General features: G+C 38.5%; 1 pseudogene; it reads left to right on the top strand.

Annotated features, from left to right (window-relative positions):
- Positions 1–1771: 1771 nt before the first annotated feature.
- Positions 1772–2771, top strand: LOC110299866 (glyceraldehyde-3-phosphate dehydrogenase pseudogene; annotated as a pseudogene).
- Positions 2772–16807: the final 14036 nt, after the last annotated feature.

Genomic DNA, 16807 nt, shown 5'->3' with positions numbered 1-16807 from the left:
TAGAAAGACAATAATATTTGGTTTTTCCATAGGCTCATGGTCTATATAAGTTCATGTTATTTTTGACCCAGGCAGTATTGGGCATAATTTACACTTCATGGAGGGAGCCCTAATTCCAATCAAATAGTGTTTACTTACTCACACAACTTTTGTACCACTATTGTACTAGGATATCTTATAAACAGGTGACTATTGTAGATCACAGGTTGTAACTGGGTTGGTGATTACTTATCTCCTCTAGTAGTTTACCAAGTCCCTTCCTAGAGTTCTTAATTGTTAATAGGATATGAAAAATGTTAGGATATAATTTACTAAGACATAAAAAATAGCTCAAAACAGCTGAACTAGAATCTGATAACACATATAAGTACACAATCATTTTCCATTGAAATATATATTTTATTTCTACAATTACTAGCGATATTAATAGAAATAGTATTCTTCTTTATAAGATATGCCTTGATTTACTAAAGTTGAGTAGATTAAGATTATAACTGACCTCATGGAGTTTCTTATATCTCAACTTGCTTCAATATTCAAACCAAGATGTAAGAAAACAAGATTCAAAACAAGATGTTATATAATGGCTGAATGTGTCTCCAAAACCTTTCATAGCAATGTCAATCTCAAAGATTGTGTTGCTGGAAGATGATGTCTTTTGGGAAGTGCTTATATAGTAAAAGCTCTGCTTTCAAGAATAGATTACCGCTGTTTTGATAAGACTTGTAGGAGAGGTGTGATTCTCTCTTGTTTTCTGCCACCTGAGTATACAGGTAGAAGTCCTACAGCAGATGCAGCCGCCTTGTTCTAGAAATCGATAGCCTCTAGAATCCTGAGAAAATATGCTTCTGTTTGCAGAGTAGAGGTTTTAGTATTGCCACAGCAACACAGAGTAGATGCCCAAAGTATCTGGAGACTTGGCTCACTTCTGTTTTTCTTGAGGTACCTAGATAACCTAAGGTGTATGGACATGTCCAGAACCTTACTTATCTTATACGACTGGGCACAGTGCATTGAATGTACCAGGCTTCTATTTGAAAGTGAATTTTGTAATCTTTAGCTCCATAACATAAATCCTAATTTCTTAAAGCTGCCTGGTTATCTCCAATTTCAAGTGTGCATGTTAGATATAAGATATCAGTCATGGTCATGCTTTTAAGGCAAATGTATTCAATATGTCTTGTTGTAATTTAATTTAGATTACTAAGTTCATCACCATGAAAATAATAATATTGGATATGCTTTAAAGTTTTGGAGATGTCAAAAAAGGAAAAATATAACAGCTTCTGTTTATAAAAGTATTGTCTACAAAACTACTATGAGTCAAAGATAGCTTAAGGGGAAAAAAGAAAAGTGTCAAGAAAATAGGACCACCAATATTTTAAATAAGTCCCAAATAAAGAACACATCTGAGGTGGTTGGTGAGCAGGGGAAGGAGAGATGGGATAGGGGGTTTTCAGAGGGGAAACCAGGAAAGGGGATAACATTTGAAATGTAAATTAAGAAAATGTCTAATAAAAATAAATTTAAAAATTTTATAAAATCTTCATTCATGAAACTTGTCCCCATATTCCCAGGTGTCTGTGGAAAAGACTCAGCAATGGAGACAGAAACAATGTGGAGGCAGAAGTATTATTGATCTCATCCTGTATGATGGTCCCACTGGATACATTCAGACCCATGTAAAGAGTCATGTAGAGCTCTCTGCTCCTCCCTGTTCCAGAGACAGCCGCATCTTCTTGTGCAGTATCAGGCTTGTCCCATAGACAAAATGGTGAAGGTCGGTGTGAACGGATTTGGCCGTATTGGGCGCCTGGTCACCAGGGCTGCCATCTGCTCTCCACGTGGCAAAGTGGAGGTTGTTGACATCAATGACCCCTTCATTGACCTCAACTACATAGTCTACAAGTTCCAATATGACTCCACCCACGGCAAATTCAACGGCACAGTCAAGGCCTAGAACAGGAAGCTTGTCATCAATAGGAAGCCCATCACCATCTTCCAGGAGCGAGACCCCGCTAATATCAAATGGGGTGAGGCAGGTAGTGAGTATGTCGTGGAGTCTACTGGTGTCTTCACTACCAAGGAGAAGGCCGGGGCCCACTTGAAGGGTGGAACCAAAAGGGTCATCATCTCCGCCCCTTCTGCCGATGCCCCCATGTTTGTGATGGGTGTGAACCATGAGAAATATGACAACTCACTCAAGATTGTCAGCAATGCATCCTGCACCACCAACTGCTTAGCCCCCCCTGGCCAAGGTCATTCATGATAACCTTGGCATCGTGGAAGGGCTCATGACCACAGTCCATGCCATCACTGCCACTCAGAAGCCTGTGGATGGCCCCTCTGGAAAGCTGTGGTGTGATGGCTGTGGGGCTGCCCAGAACATCATCTCTGCATCCACTGTTGCTGCCAAGGCTGTGGGCAAGGTCATCCCAGAGCTGAACGGGAAGCTCACTGGCATGGCCTTCCGTGTTCCTACCCCCAATGTGTCCGTCGTGGATCTGACATGCCGCCTAGAAAAACCTTTCAAGTATGATGACATCAAGAAGGTGGTGAAGCAGGCATCTGAGGGCCCACTGAAGGGCATCTTGGGCTACACTGAGGACCAGGTTGTCTCCTGCGACTTCAACAGCAACTCCCACTCTTCCACCTTCGATGCCGGGGCTGGCATTGCTCTCAATGACAACTTTGTCAAGCTCATTTCCTGATATGACAATGAATACGGCTACAGCAACAGGGTGGTGGACTTCATGGCCTCCAGGGAGTAAGAAACCCTGGACCACCCACTCCAGCAAGGACACTGAGAGCAAGAGAGAGGCCCTCGGTTGCTGAAGAGTCCCTATCCCAACTTGATCCCCAACACTGAGCATCTCCCTCACAATTTCCACCCCAGACCCCCATAACAGGAGGGGCCTAGGGAGTCCTCCCTACTCTCTTGAATACCATCAATAAAGTTCCTGCACCCACAAACAAACAAACAAAAAAAGAGTCATGTAGAAGCAACATTGAAATCCTTGAAGTATTAAAGGGGGGGGGGGAGGTGATGCATGGAAGTGCCTTCTCCCACTAATAAGATTAACGTTCTCGTGAATGAGCCTTCATGTAGCCAACAAAATTGACTTCCTTATAACCTTCTGCCATGTGAAGATGGCTTAGAACTCTCCTTCTTATGGTTTGTCTATGAAACTTTCCAACTCCCAAATGTGTTTAAGGGTTGGACCTCAGCTAATGGTGCTATCAGGGACTTCAGAATACTTTATGTGATGGAGGATAACTGGATAAAGAAGGTCATGAATAGTGTTTCATTAGGGACTATAAATTCTTTTTATTTTATTTTATTTTATTTTTGTTTTTGTTTTTTGGGTTTTTTTTTTTGTTGTTGTTTTTGTTTTTTCGATACAGGGTTTCTCTCTATAGCCTTGGCTGTCCTGGAACTCACTCTGTAGACCAGCCTAGCCTCGGACTCAGAAATCTGCCTGTCTCTGCCTCCCAAGTGATGGGATTAAAGGCATGCACCACCACTGCCCGGGCAAATTTTTTTATGCATTTTAACAAACACCTCTTCCTCCGAGATCTGAAGTGAGTACCCTATGCCATAGGATCCAACCTTCATTATGGTCTTTCTCCCCACATGCCCAGAATCAATAGAGCCAAGAACTAAGGATAGTTGAAACCATTAGCCAAATTAAATTCTTCCTCCCTTTTCAAGTTGTTCATATTAGACATTTTTTATCACAACAGAAAGCTGAGAAGACTAAACACTACTACCTTATTCTTAGACTTTCCAACCTCCAGAGTACTGAGAAAAAAAAAGTCTCTTTTTTACAAGTTAAGCAATCAAAGCACCACAAAACAAAGTGAAAATGAATTAATCCTTGTTCTACTTTATATTAAATTGTTTAGCTAATGAACATCTTAGACATTTGACTAAACATTAGTCAAATGTTAGACATTACTATTTTTAAATAGTAATGTGAACTAAAATGGATTTTAACAATGTTAGGAGATTTATGGGTCCCAGAGAACCTTGCAAAGCCTTTCCTTAAGATTCCTTTTGGTGGAAAAAAAGCACTGTGGTTTGCAGATGATTATATATCTACTGGTTGTATTATGCCAGGATATATACCACAGACAGTGAGGGCATTAGCATATCTACAGAAATTCCATACCTTTTCTTAAATGCATATGTTAATATTTGCCCATACAAAAATGATGTGAGGAGTTTTTAGCCTTTCTGGTCACTTGGCATGCTTTTCACATAATTGAACTTTGCCTAAATAAATTTTAACCTCTTCTGTTCCAAGGTGAATGAAGAAACCCTTTCAGAATTCCTAGGAGCTATGAGGAAACCTCAAATTCAGTAGAGATCAGAATTTTTTGTAGAAACTAATTTAGAGACAAAATGTCATAAGATGTCCAACATTTCAAAAAGTTGGAACATTTGATTAAAGATGATTTACACATGGCTGTGAGGCAATATTTATTTGATTGAAATAAGAAAGAAAAACTTTCAAGTCAAATATGAGAGGCGAATGTAATCACAAAAACACTTAAGATTTTCAATGGTGAGAATACTCCAGACTTTTAAGTAGCCTGGGGTAGGATAATGTGTAGAAAGGATGAGAAGATATTCTGAGAAGGCACTGTCTCACGTTCCTTGCTTAATTTCTCAGAAAGTAAAGATCTCTCATAATTAAATGTTCACTAGATTAAAAAATCTGTCCTTTTAATAAACAGCAAATCCTACATCTTGTTTTGTAAATAGTTACTGTTAATACAAAGTTCACTGAAGCACATATAAATAAATATATAAATAAATATATGCCGTTTCGATAGATTTAATGAAGCTAAGCAAAATTCCCATTCCTTCAGTTTGTCTGCAACTTTATACATACATGTAGAGCTTCATCTTACATTTTCCTCCATTTTCATTCTGAAATAATCAGTCATTTTGCTTCAGGACAAAATTACTCTTCTTTATCCTTCATAAAAATGCAACCTAAATTTCTTTCATATTCTTCATGCAGTCATTTCCCTTCACTGTTATTTCTAGTAGGTTCATTTACATATGTTGGAGTGGTAAGTGTATATGTGTGTGTGTGTGTGTGTGTTAGTGCATGTGTGTGTTGTGCATGTGTGTAAAATTTACCATTACTAACTTTTCTCTTCCCCACAAATTAGGAAGTAAATAATTATAAATATCTGTTAAATTCTATAGCAAATTAGCAAATTTTATAAGTATTCAATATCACAACTTCCAGAAATATATGAGTCTTTCTTGTACAAATTTTCACTAACATAAAAAGAACATATTTACTGAAAGAAACTTCACATTAGGTTTTTTGGCACTATATTAGTAGCAAAAACCCAAAAGTAAACAAACTTAAAATTACAACCTTAGCACACTTATCTAAAAGCATTAGTTTTAAATGCTTTTAAATTCAGACCTAAATTTCTTTTAGTATTTTTTATTTTATTTGACTTCATTTTATTCTAAACTTAGAAGCTACCAAAAAAGATAGTGTGGGGGATTTTGTTTTTAGCCAATGTACGAAATTCAATATTGGTAAATGAAACATATGAAGATGAGATTTTATTGAAATTACATTTAGAATTTTTATGATCTCAAAAATCTAGTAAACCTAATGTTTTTAATTCACTAGTAAATGCCAAAAAGGTTAAAAAAACAGATTTTTCAGGCTAAATGTTGATAGCTCAGAAAACACAGCTCTTTTTAATAAAGTAATATTAAACTTTCCTAACATACCAAAGAGTTACATAAATCTAGTGAATGCAAAACCCTATCTATTAGTTTCTATACTTATGAGGTTTTTCTGAACACTGCACTTAAGCATTTGTTTTCTCTCTATATCAATTAGAATAAAATTTCATAGAGAAATTCATAAAATTAATTTAGCAGTATCATATAGAACAAAACTAAAAATAAAAAATCTCTTGAAAAAAAATCATGGTAGACACAAACAGCCTTTAACTTTCATTCTGAACTTTTCTCCATGGTGCAGAGATAAATCCAATAATGCAATATAGACTCATTAGTTTATTTCCATAAGCACAGACTCCGCCCTTACTTTAAGTTTTCCTCTACTTTGTGTTTCTGGCCTATGAGACAAGGTGTTATCTGTTCAGTATAGAAGACAAAGCTTTCCTCCATTGTTTACTGAGGAGATGGAGATGTTTAAGGATTTCTTTGATTCTAACATATTAAAGACTATGTAATAAATTTAGCCCAGAAACCACACACACCTCTAGTGCCTTCATGTGCATATCCAGGCTCTTTCTATAGAGGCATTTCTTTTTTTAAGATTTGGGTTATTGTGTTTGAATGACCTGAAATTCCATGAAAGACCTAACTGGGCCAGATGATGCAAGGTGAGCAAGGTAATGTCAAAGGAAAGGATGGGACAGGGTGGAAGCTGCAGGCTTCAGTCAACATCAGTTATTGAAGAATCTGGGTTCCTTTTAGTGGCTTCTTAGTTTTGTTGACAAAAGAATTTGAAAACAGACTCAGACAGAAGCTGGGGGATCACTTTATTAGAGTTTGGGAGAAAAACAACAGGGTAGGAAAGCCATAAATCTTGACGGTTGCTATGGAGAAAAGGAAGAAGTGATTTTTGTGTTAGAGGCTGAGAAAGCAGGCAGGTCCAGTAAATGAGAGCAGTAAGCAGCTGCACAGGGTTGGAGGAGAGATCTTCTTCAAGAAAGGCTATCAGAACAAGCATGCTTATGGCTTATGACCCTGATCTATAAGAGATAGAGAAAAGGAAATGTTACTTTGTTGTTGCCATTGTTTTATATATATATATATATATATATATATATATATATATATATATATATATAGTTATGGGCTGAAAAGATGGCTCAGCCATTAAGAATACTGGCTGTTCTTCCAGAGGTCAGGAGTTCAATTCCCCCTTCTGGTGTGCATGAAAACACAATACTCATATACATAAAATACACAAATAAATAAGTAAAAAAAAAAAAAAAGAAAAACCGCATAAGGCTTTATAACACAAATTACTCTTCCTATCTCTTTAAGGTGTCTTTCATTGAATCAACATTTCCAAGGATCAGTGTCTTTTACCAAGTGATTGACTAGCCAAGCTGTACTAACTCGCTGAAGGGAAGAATGGTTAGTAATGTTTGGGGTAGCGTGGAATGTCGTGACCCTACTGGAGTCAGAAGCACAACTCAGCTTCTCTTCGTTTTTATGACGAGGAAGTCATTTTCCTCTCCTGGGTTTTTTCAAAACTCCTGCTGCCTCCTTCTTCTCACAGGATATTTTAAAGCCTAAGGAGGGACAGCTAGGAAGGTTCTCTCTCTGTGGAAAGAGGTGGTGAAATCCAAGGCCAATTAAGAGACACAGGTTCAACCTCAATGGCTTCCTCAGCAGGCAATATTTGTCTAATTGCCCAACACTGAGAAATCCTTGTAAGAGCAACAGGACAGGACAGAGAGAACTTAAAATAACTAATGGACCAAGAAACCATCTGTCTTGGTTTCTTTACCTGATGCTGTGATGAAATATTCTGACAGAAGCAACTTAAGGATAATGCTGTATTTCCTAGCTCATAGTTCCATGGTACAGCCCATCATGGTATAGAAATCAAGGGGGAAGGACCTTGAATCAGCTGCCCACAACTCTCACACACAGGCAAAACACAGAAATTATTGAATACATGCTACTGCCTAGGAGCCATTTTCCATTTAATTGGTCCAGGATTCCAGCCAGGAGGACTAAACTGTAGGCAGGTCTTCCCATTTTAATTAATGTAATCAAGGTAATCCCCGATAGGCAATCCTAAAGGCTCATCTCCCATGTAGTACTATAGTTTTCCAGTTGACAATTAAAAGGAGTCATCACAACTTCACCCTTAACTTAGCACATGATACATTACTTTTAAGCCAAAATCTTCAATCCCTTGTCCGGATAATGTCATGACCATGTTAAAATATAAAGTGCATTCAGTATAAATTTCAGTCTCATATTGTTGTTCCACCTATCGAGTTGCAGACCCGTTCAGCTCCTTGGTTATTTTCTCTAGCTTCTCCATTGGGGGCCCAGTGTTCTATCTTATAGATGACTGTGAGCATCCACTTCTGTATTTGCCAGGCACTAGCATAGCCTCATATGAGACAGCTATAAGGGAGGGTATAGGGAACTTTCGGGATAGGCATTTGAAATGTATATAAAGAAAATATCTAATAAAAAATAAATTAAAAAAAGAAAAAGAAAAGGCAAAAGAAAAAAGAAAAAAATTCAGTCTCCATAGTCTTCAACATTCCTACACTTTATTTTATTTTTTTACTTTTTCTTAGATGTTTTCTTCATTTACATATCAAATACTATCCCCTTTCCTAGATTCCTCTCTGAAAATCCCCTATACCCTTCCCTCTCCCCCTGCTCCCCAACCCACCCACTCCCACTTCCTGGCCCTGGCATTCCCCTATACTGGGGCATAGAATTTTCACAAGACCAAGGGCCTCTCTTCCCATTGATGGCTGACTAGGCCATCCTCTGATACATATGCAGCTAGAGACATGAGCTCAGGGGGTACTGGTTAGTTCATATTGTTGTTCCTCCTATAGGGCTGCAGACCTCTTTAGCTCCTTGGGTACTTTCTCTAACTCCTTCATTTAGGACCCTGTGTTACATCCAATAGATGCCTGTGAGCATCCACTTCTGTATTTGCCAGGCACTGGCATAGCCTCACAGGAGACTTTAAAAGCTCAAACTCTTTCAACTGTATTCTCCAATTACTCAAAGTCACATACTTCTAACATGCAATAATACACAGCAAACATCCGTTCCTGTTCTAAAAGGGAAGAATCCAGGTGCAGCAAGGTATGATCAGACCAAAGCAAGACCAAAACCATCAGAGAAAACAAGTCCTTCAGCATAATGGATGGATCTGGAGCTCCTGGTAAAATTTACTGGACTCTAAAGGGCTTCTGTAGCTCCATGCCTCCCACTCTGCCAATTGCAGTACACACAGATTCTCTCCTGGACCCACTCCACTTCAAACTCGCTGCTTTCCTCAGCAGATACTGTCTCACAATACTGGCACCTCTAGTATTGTGGAGTCTCCATCATCATGACTTACATTTCTTTGTCACAACTTCACACAATAGCTCCTGGGGGCTTTGTTACTCTGACTCCAATGCTCACACTCTTCCTGACCTCAGCTTCTTTCTGAAAACATGAATCATCATTCCCAGACCCCCTTGATCTAAACCAGTGCTGGTGGACAATGCAGGTAAAGGTATAAAGAGGGAAGAGAAGGCTTCCCTGGAAAAACAAGTCGTCTGGAGGAAGAGAAGGGTAAGACCTAAGCTTGGGGGTTTGAGACATCTATCTGTGAAAATCTTTATATGTGGTACTTTGTCTCCTTCCTGGTGCTGACTCTCTTCTGGAATGGTGTAAGTCTGCTGCACTCAAGGACAGTTCTGTCTTTTGGTGGATGAAAGAAGGTGTAAGAAGCTTTGTTTTCATCTGCCACATTTTGTACATAATTGCTTCAACTATGATGTTAAAAACACAAATTGATTTGGGCATGGTAACACCTACCTTGACTGGGTTGTTTTTGTTGTTGTTGTTTTGTTTGTAAACTTTGCACAAGCTAGAATTGTCGTGTGTGTGTGTGTGTGTGTGTGTGTGTGTGTGTGTGTGTGTGTAGGAACCTCAACTTAGAAAATGCCTTCATCATACTGCCTATAGGCAAGTCTGCAAGGCACATTTTTGATTAATTATTAATGTGGGAGCAAAGACCCAGTCCACTGCGATGGTATCACTTTTGGGAAGTGGTCCTGGTTGCTGTAAGGTGTGAGCAAGCCAAGATGAGCAAGCCTGTAAGTAATATTCCTTTATGGCTTCTACTTCAATCTCTGTATCCAGTTTTCTTACTTCAGCTCCTTCTCTGACTTCCTTCAATGATGGACTGTTACCTGAAAATATAAGATAAAATCAACCATTTCCTCGCCAAATTGCTTTTAGTCATGATTCAAAGTAGCCTGGGCATTATATTGAGTTCAAGGTCAGCTCTAGTGACCCCTGTCAGGAAAAATGAAAAGGGGGGGGGTACAGAGAGAAAGTGTAAAAAATAAATCATGGAGAATGTAAGTTTTGAATCCTTATCTACAGATAAAGCTAATGCTGCTAATAGCAGAAACAAATAAAATCATACAGAGTGCTCAACTCTTAGGATAAGAGCTAACAGGAGAAAAATAAAGGACACATTAGTAGACAGAAGGCAAGTAGATATGATATAGAAGGAACCAGCCAAAAGAATTTATGAGTAAGACCCCATCAGAATAGAAACTTATATTTTCAGCAATGCAGCAAAAATCAAATATAAACCACTAACTAGAAGAAAAAATATATAAAACATTTATCTGTGACAAGAATTTACCCAAAACATGGAAAGAATACTTATAACATAGCAAGTTTAAAAAAAAAAAGAACTACTCATATTGGAAAATGAACTTTGCATGATGAGAGATACTGTGGGTGGAAAGGCCAATGATGAAGTGTTCATCATTACTCTTGAGGGAGGCAAAAGTTAGCCTACATTGGAAAGGTATGGAAAGAAATGTTAAATGATGGTATTAAGACTGCACAACTGCACACACTCAGGATAAAGCCCAACAAGGTATGAGCATCAGCAGGAATCTTCATATATTGCTAGTGAAAGGGCCAAACGGAAGAGCCATTTTGAGAAGTAGCTTGCCAGTATCATACATTTCAAGGCAACCTTATGCAACCCAGTCATCACACCTCCTAGAAAATTAACCCAAGGAGATAAAAGCATACGTTGACACAGACTGTGCTGTTCACAGTAGCTTGGAACACTACAAACAGTGAAATCAGTTCACATGGCTATCACCTATTCAAAAAATAAAATGACTAGAGTATGCATGCAATGGAGTGCCAGTTTTAGATTCTGCGTGCATTTCGAAAGCATTATTCTAAAGGGAAAATACATAATGCATTCACACTGACACTCGCTTTATAAATCCACTTATGAAATGCCAGAGAAGTTAAACTCGAGTGACGGGGAGCAGATTAATCATTGTCAGGGTCTTTACGTTAGAGAAGAGACTGACTGTGGAGGGCTAAAGAGGATAGCCATGGACTCTGGGATGATGGGAAGGTTCTACACCTTTACAGTGGTGCTTCATGTACGGAAGAATTACTAGACTCCTGGCATGGTACACTTAAAGTTGGTCTTACTTATAGTATGTCACTTTTATTTACTTTAAAATGACTTTAAAAAACAATATACCATCTGTTATGTTCTAGATTTTGTGTTAAATGTTGCAGGGATCAAATCATACTTATTCTTTGTGTTGTCCAGTTGAAAATAAAAGAGCACAATTTAGTAATTACAGCACATATTATATGATGTGACGTTAGTAGATAAATGTATATGGCTCTTAGTGACATGAACAAAATTACTAAATGAAACACTTAGGATAGAAAGGCATGTGTTTGTATGTGCCTCACCCCTGGGACATGTGAACATCATTACATTCACATGTGCCAGTAATACACTAAGCTATACAAAGGTAAGGAAGCCTACATCAGAATTACAAAATGAAGTTAAAATTTTAATTCCTTTTCTGTATACTTTTAATGCTCCTGTATTTTTATTCTTACCTTCAACTTGTGAGCTACAGTAGATCTAATTATAAATATACCTTCTTTTATAACTAGCACTCGTGTTAAGATTTAGAACACGTTTGGACTCTTCTTTTAAGGTCTTTAGGTTGCTGTATGATTATTTATTGGTGTTTTGACATTTCCCGGAGATGATTCTGTCACCCTATAGAAAAGCTGTATGTTGAAATCAAAAGTGTCATTGTTCCACATAGGATGTGTTTGGGATGAACAGTTTTGACTCTGTCAGCTTCATTTACGAGAGAGCTAATTTAGGAAACATTTGTAAGCACTCCCATGGTGAAGCATGCCTTTGTGAGAGAGGTAAATATGACTACCCTGCCCTTGGAGAAGCTGCTGAACTCTTTCAAATCATTTCACTGCAGGGGATTATTATAATTTTCATGGGGAGCGTGTTGAGCCCTAAATAGAACGGGTGCATAACTCTTTGAATCTCTTCTACACTTTGGTATAAGGAAGAAATGTTTTTCTTTTTTTTTTTTTTTTTTTTTTTTTTTTGTGGATTGACCTTAAGGGGCACTTTTTTATATGGCAATAATTAATGAAAATAATCATTCAAGCTAATGAAACTGATAATTAGAAGCCATTTTCAATTTTAATTAGCACTGGAAGTGTTGGTGTGGAATAGTCTGGAGAGCTATCTGGAAACTGAAGGTCTGCTGTTCCTTGACAGAGGGTGACAACCACTCAGGCAGGGAGCAACTGTACCCATCATGAACCACACTATGGATTGGGACATCCTCTTCTATTACCTTCTGACTTCACATGTCAGGTGGAAAGAAAAGTATATACCAACTAGAAATGGGACTTTTTTTCCTCAGAAAGAAGGTATCATGGCCTGACTATTTGTGATACCCCAAATATTACGCATTGAAATCTAATCCCCAAGTTGTAAGTTTAAGGAGGTGAGAACTTATGGGGGCAATTACATTATAAAGGTAGAGTGCCAGTTATCTGCCCAGCCTTAGGGGAATGGGTCAAAATGGAACATAGCCTTGGACAGAGGCCAAAAGACTGATGCTATCCGACCTTGTAGGAAACTTACCTCTTACTTTATAGTTCTCTGTGGCTGAATAAGCACTGATCTGTGGTGATTAACATACGCTGTGTTGCAGTAGGGAATTCAGTTGAGGATTTATTGCTAGGGATCCTTTCTCTTTTGCCCTGGAGCTTAATCCCTTTTTGGCCAGGCAAGAGGGAGGCTTGGAGCTATTAACTCTTTGTGAACTAGGAAAAAAGTCACACTCACAGAAAGAAAACTTTTTACACAAGGAAATATCACAGACATATACACATTCATACACACACATCTTCTTGTTGGGTCTGGCCACCTGCTTCCTCTACTCCACAAGTATTCATGCCTATATATGTATATTTGGTGGCTGGAGCAAAAGCCCCCATGAGCAAGTTCCACCGAGCAATCACCAATGGAGAAAAACCTCACTCATTCTGGATGAAATATAAGCTCCAATTGTTATTGCTCAGAGAAAGAAAAACGTTCTACCTTTTTACTGCTGAATGAAAAATGCCTTGTAAGAACAAAAGCCACTCTCCTATTGCTGTTCTTAGTTCTTAGACTTTCTCAGACTATATCATGTGGGTTTGAAAGCATCTTTATATTGAAAAGTTCATCATATATTGAATAAGAAGTTTCAATAGGAATGTTTAATTGAGTTTCAGTAAGACATGTATTATCTGTCAGTAGCTCTACGAGTTCATTAGGAGTTTAAAACAATAAGTCTTACGTCATAAGTTAGCATGGCTTTTATCAAGAGGCAAATCATCTGCCTTGTGTCTCACTAGGATTGCAGTTTTGTGTAGATAAATATAGTCAACATTTCATCTTCTGTCCCTGCACCTACAATAAATTCTCCACTGCTAGTTTACGACCTTTAGTTATCAGACAGTGCTTTCACAGCCAGACCAGAAGGGAAGCCTTCCCTGATCACAAATATGTTTCAAGCCTGCTTTCTATCCTAGTGCAATTATCTACTGATGCATGAAGGTTTACAGAGCTCTAATTACTATTTTAATACTACAGACCTATTCCCCTAAGGGTGGACAGGTAGGTCCCTGGCACTCACTCACCTGGATGTAATGACCTCCATAAGTTCTTACCTCCTTAAACTTTCAACTTGGGGATTAGATTTCAATACATAATATTTGGGGTATCACAAATAGTCAGGCCATGGTACATTCTTTCTGAGGAAAAAAATCCATTTCTAGTTGGTATATACTTTTCTGTATAAATTTTGAAAATCTATAGAGTCATTTTTAGGAATTATGAAATCATCATTTGTCTATATAGCATTGTTACAAGAGAGTACATCTTTCTTGATCTGAAGAAAGTCTGCCCAATAGAGTAGGCTAATGCCATGAAATTATTAGTCTAATTTAGTAATGACAGGAAAGGCATAGCAGCATTAAGAATCAATACTGAGATGAGATTTCTGAAGGCCTTGCGATTTAGAATTTTATCCATCATGGACCATGCAAAAATGGTGGGCCATCTTTAGGAAAGTCATCTGCTAGCTTTAACCTCTCCTAAATGTCTTCTGACATTAGAACTCCCATAAGTAGTATTAGCATCTTTCTCAAGTGGTCAATGGGTGCTTGTTTGCCTTACATCATGTGAGGAAGGACAAAGCAAGGAGGTACGATCTTTGAAACTACAAAGCAGGCTCCCACTAGACATCAAATCACCTGACACCTTGATCATTTTTCCCAGCCTCCAGGACAATGAGGAACGAATTTCTGTTACTCTAAAAGCTGGCCAGTCTGTGACACTTTGTTATATACAGATGGATATACCTCACTGGCCTAATCCACTGAGTTTCACCTGTCACTGTCAGTTTTCTCTTGACAGTTCCAAAGTTTTAAACTTTTGATTTTTTAACCTTACTTTCTGAGAGTAGTACTTAGCTGGTCCTGGAGTTATTTCCATCCTTCATTCCAAACAATTATGGGTCAGAGATGTGACTGTGGAATGGAAACCCCATCCCTCACTTGATGTCCTGTCTTCCTGCTGGAGGTGGATTCTATAAGATCCCTCTCCCTAGCATCTTTGAGCAGTATTCCCTGTTCTATTTAGTGGTCAGAGAGACACTATGCACACCATATAGGGCAGTGTAACTCTAGAATCAGCTGTGCTACATCCACTCCAGTAGTGACAAGCAACAAGCACAACAGGCCCTGAAAACCTGGGTACTGTCCCAAGGCAAAAAGTTCACGGAAACTTAGTCTCTTGGAATCGTGACATCCTGTATAAAGAATATTCCAATGTCTTTGCTTTAGTTGGTAAATGGATCTGTGTGCTTTCCCTTAGTATTGCTTTATTACAAGTGCTCCTAAGGATTGATATTTTGACATATAGCTAAGCTAGATTCTAGGCAGTCCTTGATCTGACGCTGGGCATGGATAGCTAAGTCACTGCCCTACACAGAAATTTACCACTATCTAGGAAGAAGGAAGGTTGTGATCTAAGAAGGAACCAGAGTAGATACTTAAAACTATAGATAGTGAGTTACACCCATATACAAGTATTTACAATGACCTACGGAGAAGTTGGACTATACAATGACTAGAGTAGGAACTATGGCAAGGTCACAAAGCCCTTGCTCCTGGCTTCTAAGATTAAGTGGACCTTGGGTGGAGCTGTTTTTGATCCCAGTTGTTAACATTGAATTTTATCCCAGTTGGTTCCTGCCAGTCCTTCCATGTTTGCATTCCTCTGTTTTGTGTAAGAATCCAGTACCATCTTTGTACCTTGCCAGTGTGTCACCCAACTTGCCTGTTTTCTTCTGTATAAAAAGTTTGATGTTCGATTTAACAAATTACATTCAGATCCAGCACACTCTGTGTGCTGTGTGTCTGTGTCTGTTTGTCAATTCCCGCCGACCCTATGCCCATCTGCCGAAACCCCTGATTCCCATGGATTGAGGGGGGCTGACTAGGTCTGGCCCGTGGCACAGCTGCTCTTCCAAGTTCATTTCAACACTATCAGGATGTGAGATGACCTTGATGATGGGATTCAAGTAGGTTCATTTCCTCTGTGTCACTATTTCTGATCCACTGCCTAGAAGATTTTGATGAAGATATTAAACTTCTAAGACACAGTCCCCTGCAAACATTCTAGATGTTGGCCATCTCCCCTGCACTGTTACTCATTTTGTAAGCAGCATTAGGATAAAACAAGGTGGCTGATTCACTCTCACCAAAATGAAGCACTCATTCCTGGATCACCCATTAGAAGACCAAAGGATTCTCATAGCATCGGCTTTTTTTTTTGTTAAGAATTTTTTCAGAGTTCCCACATGAAGTATCAACATTGAAGAAGTAGCATAGTCTTCCCAGGGAGTATTTCTTTTCATTACTATTAATTTTTTTTGGTGATTTATTTTATTTTATTTTTTTCATTTTTTATTGGATATTTTCTTCATTTACAATTCAAATGCTATCCCAAAAGCCCCTTATACTCTCCCCTAACCCTGCTCTCCAACCCACCCACTCCTGCTTCCCGGCCCCTGTATTGGGGCATATAATCTTTGCAAGACCAAGGGCCTCTCCTCCAGGGAGTATTTCTTGAATGTAGTTTTTCTTTGGAATAATCTGGGGGCAATGTTTTATCTGCAATCATTTGGGATTTATTTTTTAAAAGTGTCAAGGAATTACAGAAATTCCTCTATGAATTCACCTCATTTCAGTTTCCCCATTTATATTGTTATGAAGTGTTATCAAATAGAAACTATATCACCTGTGCTTGAACAAACTGCAGGTTTCTGAAATCTATAGTTTTCCTCTAATGTTATGTTTTATTTCTCAATTCCAGCTTCTAATTGTAGCAGCTTTCTGTGTTACATGTTTTCCCTTCTGATATGAGATTCTTTCTAGAAGTCATACTCAGTCATTTTTTTATGATAATTAACTTTATTATTAACTGGATACAACCCAGAATCACCTGGGAAGGGAGTCTTAGTGAGGAAGGAGCGAAATCAAGTTGGCCTATTAGTGCGTCTGTGAGGGATTATCTTAATTGTTAACTGATAAGAAAACACAGCACATAGTGGACAGCACTGTTTCCTAAGCAGGGCCGTGAACGGTAGAAGA

The sequence above is a fragment of the Mus caroli genome, unplaced genomic scaffold (genome assembly GCF_978045245.1).
Source record: "Mus caroli unplaced genomic scaffold, Mus_caroli_1 scaffold_10, whole genome shotgun sequence".
NCBI lineage: Eukaryota > Metazoa > Chordata > Mammalia > Rodentia > Muridae > Mus > Mus caroli.
This window is presented reverse-complemented; position numbering and strand designations above follow the sequence as displayed.